Raw genomic sequence first — 22,586 nt, forward strand, 5'->3', positions numbered from 1 at the left:
ACTCACACACTGAGCTGAGGAGTGCTATTTGATCATGAAAAACCCTCTTGATATCCATGGACGGGGGAATCAGACAGGTTATGCAATCAGCTTTTGCTTTGTCCTTTGCACAAAAAAAGCCCTATCCCCGATTCCAGAAGCCTGGAGCAATAGATGACGCGCGTGATTTGTCCTTGAGAGAAAATGTGTTGCCACATGCACCGCTCGCCATGTAGGACCTCGTGGCGCAACGGTAGCGCGTCTGACTCCAGATCAGAAGGTTGCGTGTTCAAATCACGTCGAGGTCATGAGCTGTCTGTGTGTGGCGGCTGGTGTTGCTGGCTTTTCCGAGAAGGTTCGTGGGCAGAATTTTAAATTACATCCAATCCCTAGGATGACCATGCATGTTTGTGTCAACCTCTTGACAAAAGATGACAGCGCTCAGGTAACAGCTCACCGACCTAATTACTAGGCGGACATCCTCAGCCTGCTATAACATGTTTCCCCATTCTCGGCCGGCTGTGCGTGCTGAGAAAAGTTAGGGCCTGATAAGGCGTCTTTAGATGCCATCATAATAGAAGATTTAGCTGGTCTGACAGACAGGATCCTAGTTTATCCTAGGTAAGAAATGGAAATGTTTGAAGCTTCAAGTTTCCTTCCAAGGTGAGGGGTTTGTATTTTATTCATCTGTAGATAAGAAGACCTGTGGCAATACCATCTCCTGGTGACCTACCTGAACATAAGACAATCTCCTAAGAGAAAGTATCCACTGGTAAATTATGGAAATACTTGGCAAGGAGTCAGCAATTTCCAACGTTCTGCTCTTGAGAATTTTTTAATCCAAGCTGGGATTTTTAATCGCTTTGAACAACTTGCGCCAAACGCTCTTCTTCCTAAGCACCAATAGAAGGTAACGCCTGAACAGGGACTTGAACCCTGGACCCTCAGATTAAAAGTCTGATGCTCTACCGACTGAGCTATCCAGGCCCTGAAAAAGGTGCCATCGCTCCCAAAAAGCAGTTTGAGGCATCCTTTCCCAACGCTCGTCCATTGTTTGACACATGTGAGGAAACAAAGCACTTGTGAACCCTTTCAAGTGGTGAGGTTGGCCACCAGAATTTTAAACCTTCACACTGGCTGATAACATGTCCCAGTATTTAAGCCGAGATCAATCGAACCGTTAAGATTTTTGTTTAACTGCCATGTTTTCAACATTTCGTTCCCTAACAAGAGGATTCTGACCATCACATCCAGTGAAAGTTGTTACCAGGATCACTCTTCTGAACAGCCCTGCCTCTAAAGTCTTATCTAGGATAAGTGAATGTCTTATATGCCTATGGTATGTGAATAACTTTAAAGAGATCAGCATTATCGACGAAGGTTGGCCTTCTAGACAAGGAGACCACATGACTCATTTTCAAGTCTACTTTATTTACAAACATGGACTAAAGCCATGGACCCTGAGATCAAAAGACCAGTGCGCTATCGACTGAGAAATACAACCAACTCGGTCAAGATTGGTTTGCAGTCGACACTGTTCATTACATTTTCAACAGTTTTGCACACACACTTTTCCAGCATACTTCCCTGATCAAATGGATCGTCCACTCTGGACCAGACAAAGACATCCGCATCGGCTTTCAGCAATTTATCACTGTATGCTTTCATAGAAAACGGGCACAAGGGAGCTTTCAGTGATGTATTTTCATATATACATATAGATATATTTATATACGTTGAAGTCCAGTGTGTAGTGCAATCTTGGGCATTCGTGGCTCCGTGTAACTCGGAAGATGGAGATTAATACCACCTTTGCCACTGAATGCCCATCATCTGACACAAAGACTGTTGTGAAATAATCCCAAAGAATGTCCCACACTGCTCCATACTCATATGCTTTCCAGTCTATGAGACAAGACTCAGGTCCAAGTTGTCCAAGCTTCACACTCACACACTGAGCTGAGGAGTGCTATTTGATCATGAAAAACCCTCTTGATATCCATGGACGGGGGAATCAGACAGGTTATGCAATCAGCTTTTGCTTTGTCCTTTGCACAAAAAAAAAACCCTATCCCAGATTCCAGAAGCCTGGAGCAATAGATGACGCGCGTGACTTGTCCTTGAGAGAAAATGTGCTGCCACATGCACCGCTCGCCATGTAGGACCTCGTGGCGCAACGGTAGCGCGTCTGACTCCAGATCAGAAGGTTGCGTGGTCAAATCACGTCGTAGTCATGAGCTGTCTGTGTGTGGCGGCTGGTGTTGCTGTCTTTTCCGAGAAGGTTCGTGGGCAGAATTTTAAATTACATCCAATCCCTAGGATGACCATGCATGTTTGTGTCAACCTCTTGACAAAAGATGACAGCGCTCAGGTAACAGCTCACCGACCTAATTACTAGGCGGACATCCTCAGCCTGCTATAACATGTTTCCCCATTCTCGGCCGGCTGTGCGTGCTGAGAAAAGTTAGGGCCTGATAAGGCGTCTTTAGATGCCATCATAATAGAAGATTTAGCTGGTCTGACAGACAGGATCCTAGTTTATCCTAGGTAAGAAATGGAAATGTTTGAAGCTTCAAGTTTCCTTCCAAGGTGAGGGGTTTGTATTTTATTCATCTGTAGATAAGAAGACCTGTGGCAATACCATCTCCTGGTGACCTACCTGAACATAAGACAATCTCCTAAGAGAAAGTATCCACTGGTAAATTATGGAAATACTTGGCAATGAGTCAGCAATTTCCAACGTTCTGCTCTTGAGAATTTTTTAATCCAAGCTGGGATTTTTAATCGCTTTGAACAACTTGCGCCAAACGCTCTTCTTCCTAAGCACCAATAGAAGGTAACGCCTGAACAGGGACTTGAACCCTGGACCCTCAGATTAAAAGTCTGATGCTCTACCGACTGAGCTATCCAGGCCCTGAAAAAGGTGCCATCGCTCCCAAAAAGCAGTTTGAGGCATCCTTTCCCAACGCTCGTCCATTGTTTGACACATGTGAGGAAACAAAGCACTTGTGAACCCTTTCAAGTGGTGAGGTTGGCCACCAGAATTTTAAACCTTCACACTGGCTGATAACATGTCCCAGTATTTAAGCCGAGATCAATCGAACCGTTAAGATTTTTGTTTAACTGCCATGTTTTCAACATTTCGTTCCCTAACAAGAGGATTCTGACCATCACATCCAGTGAAAGTTGTTACCAGGATCACTCTTCTGAACAGCCCTGCCTCTAAAGTCTTATCTAGGATAAGTGAATGTCTTATATGCCTATGGTATGTGAATAACTTTAAAGAGATCAGCATTATCGACGAAGGTTGGCCTTCTAGACAAGGAGACCACATGACTCATTTTCAAGTCTACTTTATTTACAAACATGGACTAAAGCCATGGACCCTGAGATCAAAAGACCAGTGCGCTATCGACTGAGAAATACAACCAACTCGGTCAAGATTGGTTTGCAGTCGACACTGTTCATTACATTTTCAACAGTTTTGCACACACACTTTTCCAGCATTCTTCCCTGATCAAATGGATCATCCATTCTGGACCAGACAAAGACATCCGCATCGGCTTTCAGCAATTTATCACTGTATGCTTTCATAGAATAAGGGCACAAGGGAGCTTTCAGTGATGTATTTTCATATATACATATAGATATATTTATATACGTTGAAGTCCAGTGTGTAGTGCAATCTTGGGCATTCGTGGCTCCGTGTAACTCGGAAGATGGAGATTAATACCACCTTTGCCACTGAATGCCCATCATCTGACACAAAGACTGTTGTGAAATAATCCCAAAGATTGTCCCACACTGCTCCATACTCATATGCTTTCCAGTCTATGAGACAAGACTCAGGTTCAAGTTGTCCAAGCTTCACACTCACACACTGAGCTGAGGAGTGCTATTTGATCATGAAAAACCCTCTTGATATCCATGGACGGGGGAATCAGACAGGTTATGCAATCAGTTTTTGCTTTGTCCTTAGCACAAAAAATGCCCTATCCCCGATTCCAGAAGCCTGGAGCAATAGATGACGCGCGTGACTTGTCCTTGAGAGAAAATGTGGTGCCACATGCACTGCTGGCCATGTAGGACCTCGTGGCGCAACGGTAGCGCGTCTGACTCCAGATCAGAAGGTTGCGTGTTCAAATCACGTCGAGGTCATGAGCTGTCTGTGTGTGGCAGCTGGTGTTGCTGGCTTTTCCGAGAAGGTTCGTGGGCAGAATTTTAAATTACATCCAATACCTAGGATGACCATGCATGTTTGTGTCAACCTCTTGACAAAAGATGACAGCGCTCAGGTAACAGCTCACCGACCTAATTACTAGGCAGACATCCTCAGCCTGCTATAACATTTTTCCCCATTCTCGGCCGGCTGTGCGTGCTGAGAAAAGTTAGGGCCTGATAAGGCGTCTTTAGATGCCATCATAATAGAAGATTCAGCTGGTCTGACAGACAGGATCCTAGTTTATCCTAGGTAAGAAATGGAAATGTTTGAAGCTTCAAGTTTCCTTCTAAGGTGAGGGGTTTGTATTTTATTCATCTGTAGATAAGAAGACCTGTGGCAATACCATCTCCTGGTGACCTTCCTGAACATAAGACAATCTCCTAAGAGAAAGTATCCACTGGTAAATTATGGAAATACTTGGCAAGGAGTCAGCAATTTCCAACGTTCTGCTCTTGAGAATTTCTTAATCCAAGCTGGGCCTCTTAATCGCTTTGAACAACTTGCGCCAAACGCTCTTCTTCCTAAGCACCAATAGAAGGTAACGCCTGAACAGGGACTTGAACCCTGGACCCTCAGATTAAAAGTCTGATGCTCTACCGACTGAGCTATCCAGGCCCTGAAAAAGGTGCCATCGCTCCCAAAAAGCAGTTTGAGGCATCCTTTCCCAACGCTCGTCCATTGTTTGACACGTGAAGAAACAAAGCACTTGTGAACCCTTTCAAGTGGTGAGGTTGGCCACCAGAATTTTAAACCTTCACACTGGCTGATAACATGTCCCAGTATTTAAGCCGAGATCAATCGAACCATTAAGATTTTTGTTTAACTGCCATGTTTTCAACATTTTGTTCCCTAACAAGAGGATTCTGACCATCACATCCAGTGAAAGTTGTTACCAGGATCACTCTTCTGAACAGCCCTGCCTCTAAAGTCTTATCTAGGATAAGTGAATGTCTTATATGCCTATGGTATGTGAATAACTTTAAAGAGATCAGCATTATCGACGAAGGTTGGCCTTCTAGACAAGGAGACCACATGACTCATTTTCAAGTCTACTTTATTTACAAACATGGACTAAAGCCATGGACCCTGAGATCAAAAGACCAGTGCGCTATCGACTGAGAAATACAACCAACTCGGTCAAGATTGGTTTGCAGTCGACACTGTTCATTACATTTTAAACAGTTTTGCACACACACTTTTCCAGCATACTTCCCTGATCAAATGGATCGTCCACTCTGGACCAGACAAAGACATCCGCATCAACATTCAGCAATTTATCACTGTATGCTTTCATAGAAAACGGGCACAAGGGAGCTTTCAGTGATGTATTTTCATATATACATATAGATATATTTATATACGTTGAAGTCCAGTGTGTAGTGCAATCTTGGGCATTCGTGGCTCCATGTAACTCGGAAGATGGAGATTAATACCACCTTTGCCACTGAATGCCCATCATCTGACACAAAGACTGTTGTGAAATAATCCCAAAGATTGTCCCACACTGCTCCATACTCATATGCTTTCCAGTCTATGAGACAAGACTCAGGTCCAAGTTGTCCAAGCTTCACACTCACACACTGAGCTGAGGAGTGCTATTTGATCATGAAAAACCCTCTTGATATCCATGGACGGGGGAATCAGACAGGTTATGCAATCAGCTTTTGCTTTGTCCTTTGCACAAAAAAAAAACCCTATCCCAGATTCCAGAAGCCTGGAGCAATAGATGACGCGCGTGACTTGTCCTTGAGAGAAAATGTGCTGCCACATGCACTGCTGGCCATGTAGAACCTCGTGGCGCAACGGTAGCGCGTCTGACTCCAGATCAGAAGGTTGCGTGTTCAAATCACGTCGAGGTCATGAGCTGTCTGTGTGTGGCGGCTGGTGTTGCTGGCTTTTCCGAGAAGGTTCGTGGGCAGAATTTTAAATTACATCCAATCCCTAGGATGACCATGCATGTTTGTGTCAACCTCTTGACAAAAGATGACAGCGCTCAGGTAACAGCTCACCGACCTAATTACTAGGCAGACATCCTCAGCCTGCTATAACATGTTTCCCCATTCTCGGCCGGCTGTGCGTGCTGAGAAAAGTTAGGGCCTGATAAGGCGTCTTTAGATGCCATCATAATAGAAGATTCAGCTGGTCTGACAGACAGGATCCTAGTTTATCCTAGGTAAGAAATGGAAATGTTTGAAGCTTCAAGTTTCCTTCTAAGGTGAAGGGTTTGTATTTTATTCATCTGTAGAAAAGAAGACCTGTGGCAATACCATCTCCTGGTGACCTTCCTGAACATAAGACAATCTCCTAAGAGAAAGTATCCACTGGTAAATTATGGAAATACTTGGCAAGGAGTCAGCAATTTCCAACGTTCTGCTCTTGAGAATTTCTTAATCCAAGCTGGGATTTTTAATCGCTTTGAACAACTTGCGCCAAACGCTCTTCTTCCTAAGCACCAATAGAAGGTAACGCCTGAACAGGGACTTGAACCCTGGACCCTCAGATTAAAAGTCTGATGCTCTACCGACTGAGCTATCCAGGCTCTGAAAAGGGTGCCATCGCTCCCAAAAAGCAGTTTGAGGCATCCTTTCCCAACGCGGGTCCATTGTTTGACACATGTGAAGAAACAAAGCACTTGTGAACCCTTTCAAGTGGTGAGGTTGGCCACCAGAATTTTAAACCTTCACACTGGCTGATAACATGTCCCAGTATTTAAGCCGAGATCAATCGAACCGTTAAGATTTTTGTTTAACTGCCATGTTTTCAACATTTCGTTCCCTAACAAGAGGATTCTGACCATCACATCCAGTGAAAGTTGTTACCAGGATCACTCTTCTGAACAGCCCTGCCTCTAAAATCTTATCTAGGATAAGTGAATGTCTTATATGCCTATGGTATGTGAATAACTTTAAAGAGATCAGCATTATCGACGAAGGTTGGCCTTCTAGACAAGGAGACCACATGACTCATTTTCAAGTCTACTTTATTTACAAACATGGACTAAAGCCATGGACCCTGAGATCAAAAGACCAGTGCGCTATCGACTGAGAAATACAACCAACTCGGTCAAGATTGGTTTGCAGTCGACACTGTTCATTACATTTTCAACAGTTTTGCACACACACTTTTCCAGCATACTTCCCTGATCAAATAGATCACTCTGGACCAGACAAAGACATCCGCATCGGCTTTCAGCAATTTATCACTGTATGCTTTCATAGAAAACGGGCACAAGGGAGCTTTCAGTGATGTATTTTCATATATACATATAGATATATTTATATACGTTGAAGTCCAGTGTGTAGTGCAATCTTGGGCATTCGTGGCTCCGTGTAACTCGGAAGATGGAGATTAATACCACCTTTGCCACTGAATGCCCATCATCTGACACAAAGACTGTTGTGAAATAATCCCAAAGATTGTCCCACACTGCTCCATACTCATATGCTTTCCAGTCTATGAGACAAGACTCAGGTCCAAGTTGTCCAAGCTTCACACTCACACACTGAGCTGAGGAGTGCTATTTGATCATGAAAAACCCTCTTGATATCCATGGACGGGGGAATCAGACAGGTTATGCAATCAGCTTTTGCTTTGTCCTTTGCACAAAAAAAAAACCCTATCCCAGATTCCAGAAGCCTGGAGCAATAGATGACGCGCGTGACTTGTCCTTGAGAGAAAATGTGGTGCCACATGCACTGCTGGCCATGTAGGACCTCGTGGCGCAACGGTAGCGCGTCTGACTCCAGATCAGAAGGTTGTGTGTTCAAATCACGTCGAGGTCATGAGCTGTCTGTGTGTGGCAGCTGGTGTTGCTGGCTTTTCCGAGAAGGTTCGTGGGCAGAATTTTAAATTACATCCAATCCCTAGGATGACCATGCATGTTTGTGTCAACCTCTTGACAAAAGATGACAGCGCTCAGGTAACAGCTCACCGACCTAATTACTAGGCAGACATCCTCAGCCTGCTATAACATGTTTCCCCATTCTCGGCCGGCTGTGCGTGCTGAGAAAAGTTAGGGCCTGATAAGGCGTCTTTAGATGCCATCATAATAGAAGATTCAGCTGGTCTGACAGACAGGATCCTAGTTCATCCTAGTTAAGAAATGGAAATGTTTGAAGCTTCAAGTTTCCTTCTAAGGTGAGGGGTTTGTATTTTATTCATCTGTAGATAAGAAGACCTGTGGCAATACCATCTCCTGGTGACCTTCCTGAACATAAGACAATCTCCTAAGAGAAAGTATCCACTGGTAAATTATGGAAATACTTGGCAAGGAGTCAGCAATTTCCAACGTTCTGCTCTTGAGAATTTCTTAATCCAAGCTGGGATTTTTAATCGCTTTGAACAACTTGCGCCAAACGCTCTTCTTCCTAAGCACCAATAGAAGGTAACGCCTGAACAGGGACTTGAACCCTGGACCCTCAGATTAAAAGTCTGATGCTCTACCGACTGAGCTATCCAGGCTCTGAAAAAGGTGCCATCGCTCCCAAAAAGCAGTTTTAGGCATCCTTTCCCAACGCTCGTCCATTGTTTGACACATGTGAAGAAACAAAGCACTTGTGAACCCTTTCAAGTGGTAAGGTTGGCCACCAGAATTTTAAACCCTCACACTGGCTGATAACATGTCCCAGTATTTAAGCCGAGATCAATCGAACCGTTAAGATTTTTGTTTAACTGCCATGTTTTCAACATTTCGTTCCCTAACAAGAGGATTCTGACCATCACATCCAGTGAAAGTTGTTACCAAGATCACGCTTCTGAACAGCCCTGCCTCTAAAGTCTTATCTAGAATAAGTGAATGTCTTATATGCCTATGGTATGTGAATAATTTTAAAGAGATCAGCATTATCGACGAAGGTTGGCCTTCTAGACAAGGAGACCACATGACTCATTTTCAAGTCTACTTTATTTACAAACATGGACTAAAGCCATGGACCCTGAGATCAAAAGACCAGTGCGCTATCGACTGAGAAATACAACCAACTCGGTCAAGATTGGTTTGCAGTCGACACTCTTCATTACATTTTCAACAGTTTTGCACACACACTTTTCCAGCATACTTCCCTGATCAAATGGATCGTCCACTCTGGACCAGACAAAGACATCCGCATCGGCTTTCAGCAATTTATCACTGTATGCTTTCATAGAAAACGGGCACAAGGGAGCTTTCAGTGATGTATTTTCATATATACATATAGATATATTTATATACGTTGAAGTCCAGTGTGTAGTGCAATCTTGGGCATTCGTGGCTCCATGTAACTCGGAAGATGGAGATTAATACCACCTTTGCCACTGAATGCCCATCATCTGACACAAAGACTGTTGTGAAATAATCCCAAAGATTGTCCCACACTGCTCCATACTCATATGCTGTAGCGACTATTTTCTTTGTTTAATCCATGGTGATGAAAAACGCTGTGCCCGGTTGGGATTGAACGCATACTCCATGATACGTAGAAAAGAAAATAGTTTATTGAGTCTATTTGAGAAAAAACATGAATAAAAACTAGCTGTAAATTATGCAGAAATATTAAACTTAACGAAAGTATTGTTTATTGTTCCAAACATAACATAAAGCATGGTCAAAACAGTGTGAGAAAACCGTACAGCATTTTCCACCAACCTCCATCTAAAATCAGCGCCATGGCTATATAACCTTTGACCTGATGATGTCACACCATCCCAGATACAATGTAAAACACAAATTAAATACAAATTCATATCTCATAACCTAATTCTTATCACTAAACTACTACTAAACATAAAATTAAAAATAAAAATAAACTTTCAATTATCAAACCCAAAATTCCGAGTTGGTGAAACCCAAAATATCAAAATGGCAAAATGGCTGTAACATTCCGGCCCCTAATTTTGAATAACAAAATTATTAAATTATACATTCTTGAACTGCCATTATCAAACCCAAAGAATCAACACAAAATGTATTGGTATTGCACATAATTGTCAGGATGCATAACCAACCATTGAACTGCATATTTACATTTTGCATATCAAAGTCCATTTTGATGCATATCAAAGTCAATCATACAATTATACAGCATCAAGTCTCTTACGGTAAAGTCCATAAAAAAAAAAAAAATTCTTCGGACAAAAAGTCCAAGGGATGCAAAAAAACTGAGTCCATAATTTCAAGCATCTTAACCTATTCTGTTTAACATTCCTTGGATCTGTTATGCATTACTTTTCTGGCAGTAACTCATACCATTTTCCATTATTCAGTAACTAATATACACTATTGAATCAATAAACCTAGGTGTTAAAAAAAAAAACTCAATCGGCTTCAAGTAACAAACATAACTTAGTTATGGGTCTTTCTAATTCATTGCTTGGTGTTCTAACACGTACTTTACGTACAAAGCCTTTAGTATCTTTTATGGTATCTGTGATACGCCCTAGAGACCATGAATTTCTTGGGGCACACTCATCAACTAAAAGAACCAGATCTCCAATAGAGAAGTTTCTGCAGGGTCTGTTCCATTTCTGACGTTGCTGCATCAGAGGAAGATATTCTTTTGTCCATCTTTTCCAAAATAGGTCACTGAGGTATTGGACTTGTTTCCAACGCCTTCTTCCATATGTTTCATGTTTATTAAACAGACCGGGTGGGATGATGGGTTTTCCTTTTAACAGTAAAAGGTGATTTGGTGTTAGCGCTTCAAGGTCGTTCGGATCATCACTTGATGGTGTAATTGGCCTGTCATTCAACATTGCTTCTACTTCACAGAATATTGTAAGGAGGGCCTCGTCATCAACTATTTGTTGCCTAGTGACGGAACATAATATTCTTTTAACTTGCTGCACCAAACGCTCCCAGACTCCACCGTGGTGCGCTCCATGAGGAGGATTAAAACTCCACTTGATTCCATCCTGTACAAGAGTGTTATGGATTTTGCTTTGATCTAGGTTTTTTAGTGCTTGCTTCAATTCACGATTTGCACTTATAAAATTCGTGCCATTGTCCGATTTTATTTCCTTGACCTGTCCCCTCCTACAGATGAACCTTCTTATGGCATTGATGCAGGAGTCTGTATCCAGTGTATGGGCCACCTCAAGATGGACTGCACGTGAGGTTAAACATGTAAATATGACTCCATACCTTTTTAAAGTATTCCTTCCTCTTTTGACTTCGATGGGTCCAAAATAATCCATCCCAACAAGTGTAAATGGAGGAAGGTCCATGACAAGACGATGAGGTGGGAGATCAGACATTTTCTGTTGTCCAGGCCTTTGACACGAACGGCGGCAAGTCATGCATTCCCTGATTATCTTTCTTGCCCGTGCATTGGCATGAGGAATCCAGAACTGCCTACGGAGAGTAGAGAGCATATGATTCCTCCCGCCGTGCCCAACTTTCTCGTGAACATAGCGGAGAATGAGCTCAGAGATGTGGCTACTCTTAGGCAGGATGGCAGGATGTTTAGCCTCTTCGGGTAATGCAGACTTGCTCAGCCGACCACCAACCCTCAAGATGCCATTTACCATAACAGGATCCAGCTTGTATAAAGGACTGGTTTTCTTTATAGCCTTTTCCTCATTCAGAAGTGAAATCTCCTCTGAGAAGTGTTTCCTTTGCACATAATTGACTATGGCTTGTTCAGCCTTTTCAAAGTCATCCACTGTCAGCAGGTAAGTTAATTCTTTCTTTTTCATTTTGGGAACAAATTGTTTGTTTACATTTGGATTTTTCTTTCCATCACACTTTTGTTTCAGTGCGTCTTTAATTTTTAAAATCCAAGCAACTGCTCGTTTTAGGTCGGCCCACCTCGAAAAGTGAGAAATCAACTTGATGATGGGACAAAACTCCATTGACAGAACAGCTGCAACATGACTAGAAACTTCCTGCTTTATTTCAGGATCATCTTTTGAAACATCGTTTATGTTTTCAATCATTTCTGGCCACTGTGTGTGGGTTTGAAGAAAATGTGGTCCATTCAACCATGTTTTGCACTGGAGAAAGGCTTTGACTGATAAGCCACGGGAAGCTGCATCAGCTGGGTTCTCCTTTGAAGAGATGTGCCTCCATTGTTCTATGTTCGACAGAGAGTGGATGAGAGATATACGATTTGCGACATAGGTCTTAAATCTTCTGGTTCTGTTGGCAATGTACTGCAAAACAGTCATGCTGTCCGACCAAAACACTGAGTTTGACAATGAAAAATGCAGTTCTGTTCTCAGCATCCGGTCCAGACGTGCAGCCAAGACTGCTGCAGCAAGCTCCATTCTGGGAATGGTCGTGCACTTAAGAGGTGCCACTCTGGCTTTTCCAAAGGCAAAGGATACACAGACATCACCGTTACTATTTGTGAGCCGAAGGTAGGACACGGCGCCATAGCCCACCTCGCTAGCATCACAAAAGTGATGCAACTGTGCAGATGTGATGTGACCGAAGCCTGAAGGAATAAAGCTTCTATTTACTCCCAGAGTGCCCAGAAGGTGAAGCATGCTATGCCAACTCTCCCAGGTCTGTGCGACCACATGAGGGATCCTCTCATCCCAGCTCAATTTCAGCTTACATAAACTTTGCAGGATCTGCTTTGCCACCAGTGTGATGGGAGCCAGAAAACCTAGAGGGTCGTAGATTGAACAAACAACAGAGAGAATTCCCCTTCTGGTTATCTGGTGTGACTTGATGGTTATGCTAAAAGTAAACTGATCTTTTTCCACAAACCATTGAACACCAAGGGCTCTTTCCATTGGCAGCTGCTCCTTGCTCAGATCTAAAGCTTGCACTTCTTTAGCTCTGTCTTTCTCAGGGATCGCAGCAAGGACTGCACGATCATTGCTAATCCACTTGTTAAGATGGAAGCCCCCTTTCGCGCATAACTCATTAAGCTTGTGAAAAAGTGACAAAGCCTGTTCTGTACTACCAACTGCCTTCAGACAGTCGTCGACATAGAAATTATGCCTGATGGTGTTCGTAATGTCCTCTGAATATTCATGCTGGTGGTCATCGGCGGTTTTCTGCAACGCAAATGTTGCACAGCTGGGTGAGGATACTGCACCAAATATATGTACCAACATTCTGTGCTCAACGAGGTCTTTGGAGATGTCCCCATCAGGCCACCAGAGGAAGCGCAAGAAATTGATATGTTCCTTCGCCACTCGAACCTGATGAAACATCCCTTCTATGTCCGTGATGAATGCGACAGGGCCCAAGCGAAAGCGAATCAGCACACCAAGCAGTGTGTTGGTCAAGTCAGGCCCCTGAAGAAGTTCCCTGTTCAGAGATGTTCCACCATAAACTGCTGCACAGTCAAAAACCACACGCAGCTTGTTTTTGCGTGGGTGATAGACACCATGGTGTGGCAAGTACCACAGCTTACCAGTTTCGGGCTGCAGCTCATTCTGAGGAACAATTTCGGCATATCCTTTGGACATAACCTCATCCATAAAGGCCTTGTACTCATTAAAGAATTCTTGGTCCCTTTTAAATCTCTTTATCAAGTTCTGGGCCCTTTGATAGGCTATTTGCCTGTTATTGGGCATGTGCATGTTTGTAGTGGCTTTACGAAATGGAAGTTTCAGATTGTAATGACCATTTTTAAGTTCAGCTGAATCAGACACAATCTCCAAAAACTGTTTATCATCCTGTGACAATTCAATCTGTTCTCCATAATGCTGTTCCATAAAATCTTCATTGTATTGCTTTATCAACAAATTCTCTAAATTGGCAATGGATATTCTATTGACTGTAGTGCAAGCACCATTCAAGTTTTCATCATATCCTAGCGGCCCATTAATAACCCAACCAAGATGGGTTTTCACAGCATAAGGTCCACTGTCAACGCTGTTAATAATCTTCCAGGGTTCTAATGCTCTTGGAGCATTGACTCCTATCAAAAGCCCAATGCCTGCGTCGATAGGCGTGATGTCAACCTCATTAAGGTAAGGCCACTTTCTTATATCTTTTAGCTTTGGGATATCATCATGGGTCACAGGGATTTGGTTTTGAGTAAAAACATCAGGGAGTTCAAGAAAGTTGTCGCTGTCCAATGCAGCTACTTCCAAGCCAGAGATTCTAATTGTTGATAATGCTTTTTCCTGACCCATTGTTTTCAAGATGATCTCTGTTCTCTTTCCAGATGCTTGAAGCTGTATGGCCAACTGCTCAGTACAAAATGTTGCTGAGCTCCCTGGATCCAAGAATGCATAGGTTTCAATGAATTTTGTTCCTTTTTTTAATTTCACTTTCACAGGTAAGATTGCCAGAGCACATTCCTTTTTACCGGCCCCAGTATTGCTACCCGTTGCCAATGAGAGGACTGCATCGGAACTAGCGGAACTTGTGGGTGTCTTTGTTTCAGTCTGAGACTTGCTTTGGTTTCCCTTGGCTTGTATGTGCAGAATTGTTGGATGGTTTTGTTTACATATGTTGCATGACAAACGTTTCTGACAATTTTTGCTTAAATGTCCCTTTTGCAAGCAGCCAAAGCATAGTCCTTTATTCTTGAAGAACTCCACTTTATCATTGTTTGGTTTGTTTTGAAATGTTTCACAAACTTCCATGGGGTGGCTTCTATTGCAGAACATGCATGGCTTTGTAAATGCACTTGAATTGGTTACATTTGAGGATTGTTTATTTGTTTGTAAATATACCTTTGATTGTTCAGACATCGACGTAGATGCGACAGCTGTAGCAAAACTGCTCCCCTTGTTTGGTTTTGAGTAGACTTTGTTTTGTCTTGGTTCTTGTGTTTTATTGACTGGGCTCTGTATTTCTCCAAAAATTGGATCCAGCATAATTCGTGCTTGTTTGTCAATAAAGGCGAGTAAATCTCTGAATGTGGCTCTTTGTTTGTGTTTCTCATAAATGGTGCAGACAACAGTTCGCCATTTCTCTCTAAGTTTAAAAGGTAATTTTGAAACTATGACTTTTAAGTTGGAGGGTGTTTCAAGATCTACAACATAATCCATTTCTTGCATGGTATTGTGGCAGCTTTTCAAAAAAATTGCATATGATCTAAGGCCTAAAGCATCCTCAGCCTTAACCGCGGGCCACTTCAGTGCCTTGTCCAAGAAAGCAGATGCAACTTTAATTTTGTTTCCAAAATGCCATTGGAGTTGTTCTTTTGCCTCTTTGTATCCTCTGTCTGGTGGTAAATGAAAGCAACTTCGTACAAGGTTCCTTGGCTCTCCAGAGGTATACTGCTCCAGGTAGTAAAGCCTTTGTTGCATATTTTCAGTTTTTGTTTCAATTGTATGTTCAAAAGATTTCAAAAATGATCTGAACTGAAGTGGGTCTCCATAAAAGACAGGTATTTCTCTTTGTGGTAGTTGAGACAATGCGTGTTGCTTTGCAAGCAATTCTGTAAGTTCGTTTTGTTTTTTCATGACATCAAGCAAGGAATTGCTATTTAAATCTGAGCTGTATGCAGGTGATTTGTTTGTGTCCTTTTGGACTGGCATTTGTTTAGCGGAGTTTGAGAATGAGCAATGAGGTTCTGTTTCAAGTTTGACTTTACTTGTGCTACTATAAAGAGGAAATGTGTATTGTTTTGTTGGAAGTTTCTTTTTTGTTGTTGGAATAATATATTCAGTCGAGGCACCAGATGGAGTAGCGAAATCAGCTGGCAAAAGTTCGGTTTCAGAAAGCACTCGAATTGTAGCTTCAGCTTCAGCTATTTTAGCTTTCAATTGATGTTTTTTCTGTGCTGATTTTATTCGTAATTCCTCCATTTCGAGTTCGAGTTGTTTATCTATGGACTGCGTTTGTGCCAGCAACACAGCGCGTTGCACGCGCGCTTCCAAGAGCGCGTCGGAGGCTCTGCTGCCCCGACTGGAGACTCTACTAGGCGGCTTTGCTGCGGCCGCTTGTGAAACACTGTCATGAGGCGACACAGACTCATCACCTTCACCATGCACATCGGTCTTCTTTTCATGTTCACGAGCGTTCCCTTCGGCAAACTTTTCATCTGCGTAAGCTCTTACTTCATCAACTTTTAACCAGAATTCAATGCCATTAAGAAACTCTTTGAATCGCGACGCTTTTGGCTCAAACCAATCATTTTGATCATAAGCCCTTTCTTCTTGTGGCAATAGAGCTTGGACAGACTCTTGTAATTCTTTAAATTCATCAAAATAACGTATAAAATCTCCGAATTGTACTTCCACTTCTTCCTTTGTATCGCCAGCTTCAATAAGAGCGTCTATTTCGTTACACTTTCTTGTAAGGACACCCAACTTTCCTCTGCGGGTTCCGATCAACTTAAACAGTTTCTTTTCTTTCTCAGCCATCGCTTCCCCATTTTCCACATCGATTCCTTCCATTTTTATAATTTTAAACCGCGCAAACAAACAGGTTAAAACCTTTAGGCTCGGCGGCTCGAAGCTACTTTAACACTGTAGTACTCACGAATACAGTGGATCGAAATTTGAAGATCAATGTGGCTTTTCCAGAGTCCAAGTGTCCACATCCATCAATCCTGAAACTGTTTTGACGTTTTGTGTAGCGACTATTTTCTTTGTTTAATCCATGGTGATGAAAAACGCTGTGCCCGGTTGGGATTGAACGCATACTCCATGATACGTAGAAAAGAAAATAGTTTATTGAGTCTATTTGAGAAAAAACATGAATAAAAACTAGCTGTAAATTATGCAGAAATATTAAACTTAACGAAAGTATTGTTTATTGTTCCAAACATAACATAAAGCATGGTCAAAACAGTGTGAGAAAACCGTACAGCATTTTCCACCAACCTCCATCTAAAATCAGCGCCATGGCTATATAACCTTTGACCTGATGATGTCACACCATCCCAGATACAATGTAAAACACAAATTAAATACAAATTCATATCTCATAACCTAATTCTTATCACTAAACTACTACTAAACATAAAATTAAAAATAAAAATAAACTTTCAATTATCAAACCCAAAATTCCGAGTTGGTGAAACCCAAAATATCAAAATGGCAAAATGGCTGTAACATATGCTTTCCAGTCTATGAGACAAGACTCAGGTCCAAGTTGTCCAAGCTTCACACTCACACACTGAGCTGAGGAGTGCTATTTGATCATGAAAAACCCTCTTGATATCCATGGACGGGGGAATCAGACAGGTTATGCAATCAGCTTTTGCTTTGTCCTTTGCACAAAAAAAGCCCTATCCCAGATTCCAGAAGCCTGGAGCAATAGATGACGCGCGTGACTTGTCCTTGAGAGAAAATGTGCTGCCACATGCACCGCTCGCCATGTAGGACCTCGTGGCGCAACGGTAGCGCGTCTGACTCCAGATCAGAAGGTTGCGTGTTCAAATCACGTTGAGGTCATGAGCTGTCTGTGTGTGGCGGCTGGTGTTGCTGGCTTTTCCGAGAAGGTTCGTAGGCAGAATTTTAAATTACATCCAATCCCTAGGATGACCATGCATGTTTGTGTCAACCTCTTGACAAAAGATGACAGCGCTCAGGTAACAGCTCACCGACCTAATTACTAGGCAGACATCCTCAGCCTGCTATAACATGTTTCCCCATTGTCGGCCGGCTGTGCGTGCTGAGAAAAGTTAGGGCCTGATAAGGCGTCTTTAGATGCCATCATAATAGAAGATTCAGCTGGTCTGACAGACAGGATCCTAGTTTATTCTAGGTAAGAAATGGAAATGTTTGAAGCTTCAAGTTTCCTTCTAAGGTGAGGGGTTTGTATTTTATTCATCTGTAGATAAGAAGACCTGTGGCAATACCATCTCCTGGTAACCTTCCTGAACATAAGACAATCTCCTAAGAGAAAGTATCCACTGGTAAATTATGGAAATACTTGGCAAGGAGTCAGCAATTTCCAACGTTCTGCTCTTGAGAATTTCTTAATCCAAGCTGGGCCTCTTAATCGCTTTGAACAACTTGCGCCAAACGCTCTTCTTCCTAAGCACCAATAGAAGGTAACGCCTGAACAGGGACTTGAACACTGGACCCTCAGATTAAAAGTCTGATGCTCTACCGACTGAGCTATCCAGGCTCTAAAAAATGTGCCATCGCTCCCAAAAAGCAGTTTGAGGCATCCTTTCCCAACGCTCGTCCATTGTTTGACACATGTGAAGAAACAAAGCACTTGTGAACCCTTTCAAGTGGTGAGGTTGGCCACCAGAATTTTAAACCTTCACACTGGCTGATAACATGTTCCAGTATTTAAGCCGAGATCAATCGAACCATTAAGATTTTTGTTTAACTACCATGTTTTCAACATTTCGTTCCCTAACAAGAGGATTCTGACCATCACATCCAGTGAAAGTTGTTACCAGGATCACTCTTCTGAACAGCCCTGCCTCTAAAGTCTTATCTAGGATAAGTGAATGTCTTATATGCCTATGGTATGTGAATAACTTTAAAGAGATCAGCATTATCGACGAAGGTTGGCCTTCTAGACAAGGAGACCACATGACTCATTTTCAAGTCTACTTTATTTACAAACATGGACTAAAGCCATGGACCCTGAGATCAAAAGACCAGTGCGCTATCGACTGAGAAATACAACCAACTCGGTCAAGATTGGTTTGCAGTCGACACTGTTCATTACATTTTCAACAGTTTTGCACACACACTTTTCCAGCATTCTTCCCTGATCAAATAGATCACTCTGGACCAGACAAAGACATCCGCATCGGCTTTCAGCAATTTATCACTGTATGCTTTCATAGAAAATGGGCACAAAGGAGCTTTCAGTGATGTATTTTCATATATACATATAGATATATTTATATACGTTGAAGTCCAGTGTGTAGTGCAATCTTGGGCATTCGTGGCTCCATGTAACTCGGAAGATGGAGATTAATACCACCTTTGCCACTGAATGCCCATCATCTGACACAAAGACTGTTGTGAAATAATCCCAAAGATTGTCCCACACTGCTCCATACTCATATGCTTTCCAGTCTATGAGACAAGACTCAGGTCCAAGTTGTCCAAGCTTCACACTCACACACTGAGCTGAGGAGTGCTATTTGATCATGAAAAACCCTCTTGATATCCATGGACGGGGGAATCAGACAGGTTATGCAATCAGCTTTTGCTTTGTCCTTTGCACAAAAAAAAGCCCTATCCCAGATTCCAGAAGCCTGGAGCAATAGATGACGCGCGTGACTTGTCCTTGAGAGAAAATGTGCTGCCACATGCACCGCTCGCCATGTAGGACCTCGTGGCGCAACGGTAGCGCGTCTGACTCCAGATCAGAAGGTTGCGTGTTCAAATCACGTCGAGGTCATGAGCTGTCTGTGTGTGGCGGCTGGTGTTGCTGGCTTTTCCGAGAAGGTTCGTGGGCAGAATTTTAAATTACATCCAATCCCTAGGATGACCATGCATGTTTGTGTCAACCTCTTGACAAAAGATGACAGCGCTCAGGTAACAGCTCACCGACCTAATTACTAGGCAGACATCCTCAGCCTGCTATAACATGTTTCCCCATTCTCGGCCGGCTGTGCGTGCTGAGAAAAGTTAGGGCCTGATAAGGCGTCTTTAGATGCCATCATAATAGAAGATTCAGCTGGTCTGACAGACAGGATCCTAGTTTATCCTAGGTAAGAAATGGAAATGTTTGAAGCTTCAAGTTTCCTTCTAAGGTGAGGGGTTTGTATTTTATTCATCTGTAGATAAGAAGACCTGTGGCAATACCATCTCCTGGTGACCTACCTGAACATAAGACAATCTCCTAAGAGAAAGTATCCACTGGTAAATTATGGAAATACTTGGCAAGGAGTCAGCAATTTCCAACGTTCTGCTCTTGAGAATTTCTTAATCCAAGCTGGGATTTTTAATCGCTTTGAACAACTTGCGCCAAACGCTCTTCTTCCTAAGCACCAATAGAAGGTAACGCCTGAACAGGGACTTGAACCCTGGACCCTCAGATTAAAAGTCTGATGCTCTACCGACTGAGCTATCCAGGCCCTGAAAAAGGTGCCATCGCTCCCAAAAAGCAGTTTGAGGCATCCTTTCCCAACGCTCGTCCATTGTTTGACACGTGAAGAAACAAAGCACTTGTGAACCCTTTCAAGTGGTGAGGTTGGCCACCAGAATTTTAAACCTTCACACTGGCTGATAACATGTCCCAGTATTTAAGCCGAGATCAATCGAACCATTAAGATTTTTGTTTAACTGCCATGTTTTCAACATTTCGTTCCCTAACAAGAGGATTCTGACCATCACATCCAGTGAAAGTTGTTACCAGGATCACTCTTCTGAACAGCCCTGCCTCTAAAGTCTTATCTAGGATAAGTGAATGTCTTATATGCCTATGGTATGTGAATAACTTTAAAGAGATCAGCATTATCGACGAAGGTTGGCCTTCTAGACAAGGAGACCACATGACTCATTTTCAAGTCTACTTTATTTACAAACATGGACTAAAGCCATGGACCCTGAGATCAAAAGACCAGTGCGCTATCGACTGAGAAATACAACCAACTCGGTCAAGATTTGTTTGCAGTCGACACTGTTCATTACATTTTAAACAGTTTTGCACACACACTTTTCCAGCATACTTCCCTGATCAAATGGATCGTCCACTCTGGACCAGACAAAGATATCCGCATCGGCTTTCAGCAATTTATCACTGTATGCTTTCATAGAAAACGGGCACAAGGGAGCTTTCAGTGATGTATTTTCATATATACATATAGATATATTTATATACGTTGAAGTCCAGTGTGTAGTGCAATCTTGGGCATTCGTGGCTCCATGTAACTCGGAAGATGGAGATTAATACCACCTTTGCCACTGAATGCCCATCATCTGACACAAAGACTGTTGTGAAATAATCCCAAAGATTGTCCCACACTGCTCCATACTCATATGCTTTCCAGTCTATGAGACAAGACTCAGGTCCAAGTTGTCCAAGCTTCACACTCACACACTGAGCTGAGGAGTGCTATTTGATCATGAAAAACCCTCTTGATATCCATGGACGGGGGAATCAGACAGGTTATGCAATCAGCTTTTGCTTTGTCCTTTGCACAAAAAAAAGCCCTATCCCAGATTCCAGAAGCCTGGAGCAATAGATGACGCGCGTGACTTGTCCTTGAGAGAAAATGTGCTGCCACATGCACCGCTCGCCATGTAGGACCTCGTGGCGCAACGGTAGCGCATCTGACTCCAGATCAGAAGGTTGCGTGTTCAAATCACGTCGAGGTCATGACCTGTGTGTGGTGGTTGGTGTTGCTGGCTTTTCCGAGAAGGTTCGTGGGCAGAATTTTAAATTACATCCAATCCCTAGGATGACCATGCATGTTTGTGTCAACCTCTTGACAAAAGATGACAGCGCTCAGGTAACAGCTCACCGACCTAATTACTAGGCAGACATCCTCAGCCTGCTATAACATGTTTCCCCATTCTCGGCCGGCTGTGCGTGCTGAGAAAAGTTAGGGCCTGATAAGGCGTCTTTAGATGCCATCATAATAGAAGATTCAGCTGGTCTGACAGACAGGATCCTAGTTTATCCTAGGTAAGAAATGGAAATGTTTGAAGCTTCAAGTTTCCTTCTAAGGTGAGGGGTTTGTATTTTATTCATCTGTAGATAAGAAGACCTGTGGCAATACCATCTCCTGGTGACCTTCCTGAACATAAGACAATCTCCTAAGAGAAAGTATCCACTGGTAAATTATGGAAATACTTGGCAAGGAGTCAGCAATTTCCAACGTTCTGCTCTTGAGAATTTCTTAATCCAAGCTGGGATTTTTAATCGCTTTGAACAACTTGCGCCAAACGCTCTTCTTCCTAAGCACCAATAGAAGGTAACGCCTGAACAGGGACTTGAACCCTGGACCCTCAGATTAAAAGTCTGATGCTCTACCGACTGAGCTATCCAGGCTCTGAAAAAGGTGCCATCGCTCCCAAAAAGCAGTTTTAGGCATCCTTTCCCAACGCTCGTCCATTGTTTGACACATGTGAAGAAACAAAGCACTTGTGAACCCTTTCAAGTGGTAAGGTTGGCCACCAGAATTTTAAACCCTCACACTGGCTGATAACATGTCCCAGTATTTAAGCCGAGATCAATCGAACCGTTAAGATTTTTGTTTAACTGCCATGTTTTCAACATTTCGTTCCCTAACAAGAGGATTCTGACCATCACATCCAGTGAAAGTTGTTACCAAGATCACGCTTCTGAACAGCCCTGCCTCTAAAGTCTTATCTAGAATAAGTGAATGTCTTATATGCCTATGGTATGTGAATAATTTTAAAGAGATCAGCATTATCGACGAAGGTTGGCCTTCTAGACAAGGAGACCACATGACTCATTTTCAAGTCTACTTTATTTACAAACATGGACTAAAGCCATGGACCCTGAGATCAAAAGACCAGTGCGCTATCGACTGAGAAATACAACCAACTCGGTCAAGATTGGTTTGCAGTCGACACTCTTCATTACATTTTCAACAGTTTTGCA

At 42.7% G+C, this 22,586-nt stretch overlaps 15 non-coding genes across 15 annotated transcripts; 7 read left to right on the forward strand and 8 right to left on the reverse strand.

Moving 5' to 3' along the window:
• Positions 1-215: 215 nt before the first annotated feature.
• On the forward strand, positions 216-287 carry trnaw-cca (transfer RNA tryptophan (anticodon CCA)). Its single transcript has one exon. It is a non-coding gene; the product is annotated as a tRNA-Trp (tRNA).
• Positions 288-893: 606 nt separating this feature from the next.
• trnak-uuu (transfer RNA lysine (anticodon UUU)) lies at positions 894-966 on the reverse strand. The gene has a single exon. It is a non-coding gene; the product is annotated as a tRNA-Lys (tRNA).
• A 1,853-nt stretch (positions 967-2,819) lies between these two features.
• On the reverse strand, positions 2,820-2,892 carry trnak-uuu (transfer RNA lysine (anticodon UUU)). The gene has a single exon. It is a non-coding gene; the product is annotated as a tRNA-Lys (tRNA).
• Positions 2,893-4,065: 1,173 nt separating this feature from the next.
• On the forward strand, positions 4,066-4,137 carry trnaw-cca (transfer RNA tryptophan (anticodon CCA)). The gene has a single exon. It is a non-coding gene; the product is annotated as a tRNA-Trp (tRNA).
• Positions 4,138-4,743: 606 nt separating this feature from the next.
• On the reverse strand, positions 4,744-4,816 carry trnak-uuu (transfer RNA lysine (anticodon UUU)). The gene has a single exon. It is a non-coding gene; the product is annotated as a tRNA-Lys (tRNA).
• Positions 4,817-5,989: 1,173 nt separating this feature from the next.
• On the forward strand, positions 5,990-6,061 carry trnaw-cca (transfer RNA tryptophan (anticodon CCA)). Its single transcript has one exon. It is a non-coding gene; the product is annotated as a tRNA-Trp (tRNA).
• A 606-nt stretch (positions 6,062-6,667) lies between these two features.
• Positions 6,668-6,740, reverse strand: trnak-uuu (transfer RNA lysine (anticodon UUU)). Its single transcript has one exon. It is a non-coding gene; the product is annotated as a tRNA-Lys (tRNA).
• A 1,171-nt stretch (positions 6,741-7,911) lies between these two features.
• Positions 7,912-7,983, forward strand: trnaw-cca (transfer RNA tryptophan (anticodon CCA)). The gene has a single exon. It is a non-coding gene; the product is annotated as a tRNA-Trp (tRNA).
• A 606-nt stretch (positions 7,984-8,589) lies between these two features.
• On the reverse strand, positions 8,590-8,662 carry trnak-uuu (transfer RNA lysine (anticodon UUU)). Its single transcript has one exon. It is a non-coding gene; the product is annotated as a tRNA-Lys (tRNA).
• An 8,757-nt stretch (positions 8,663-17,419) lies between these two features.
• Positions 17,420-17,491, forward strand: trnaw-cca (transfer RNA tryptophan (anticodon CCA)). The gene has a single exon. It is a non-coding gene; the product is annotated as a tRNA-Trp (tRNA).
• A 606-nt stretch (positions 17,492-18,097) lies between these two features.
• On the reverse strand, positions 18,098-18,170 carry trnak-uuu (transfer RNA lysine (anticodon UUU)). Its single transcript has one exon. It is a non-coding gene; the product is annotated as a tRNA-Lys (tRNA).
• A 1,170-nt stretch (positions 18,171-19,340) lies between these two features.
• Positions 19,341-19,412, forward strand: trnaw-cca (transfer RNA tryptophan (anticodon CCA)). Its single transcript has one exon. It is a non-coding gene; the product is annotated as a tRNA-Trp (tRNA).
• A 606-nt stretch (positions 19,413-20,018) lies between these two features.
• On the reverse strand, positions 20,019-20,091 carry trnak-uuu (transfer RNA lysine (anticodon UUU)). Its single transcript has one exon. It is a non-coding gene; the product is annotated as a tRNA-Lys (tRNA).
• A 1,172-nt stretch (positions 20,092-21,263) lies between these two features.
• Positions 21,264-21,335, forward strand: trnaw-cca (transfer RNA tryptophan (anticodon CCA)). The gene has a single exon. It is a non-coding gene; the product is annotated as a tRNA-Trp (tRNA).
• A 602-nt stretch (positions 21,336-21,937) lies between these two features.
• Positions 21,938-22,010, reverse strand: trnak-uuu (transfer RNA lysine (anticodon UUU)). Its single transcript has one exon. It is a non-coding gene; the product is annotated as a tRNA-Lys (tRNA).
• Between the last annotated feature and the right edge of the window lie 576 nt (positions 22,011-22,586).

Source organism: Clarias gariepinus, chromosome 5 (assembly GCF_024256425.1).
Source record: "Clarias gariepinus isolate MV-2021 ecotype Netherlands chromosome 5, CGAR_prim_01v2, whole genome shotgun sequence".
Taxonomy (NCBI): Eukaryota; Metazoa; Chordata; class Actinopteri; order Siluriformes; family Clariidae; genus Clarias; species Clarias gariepinus.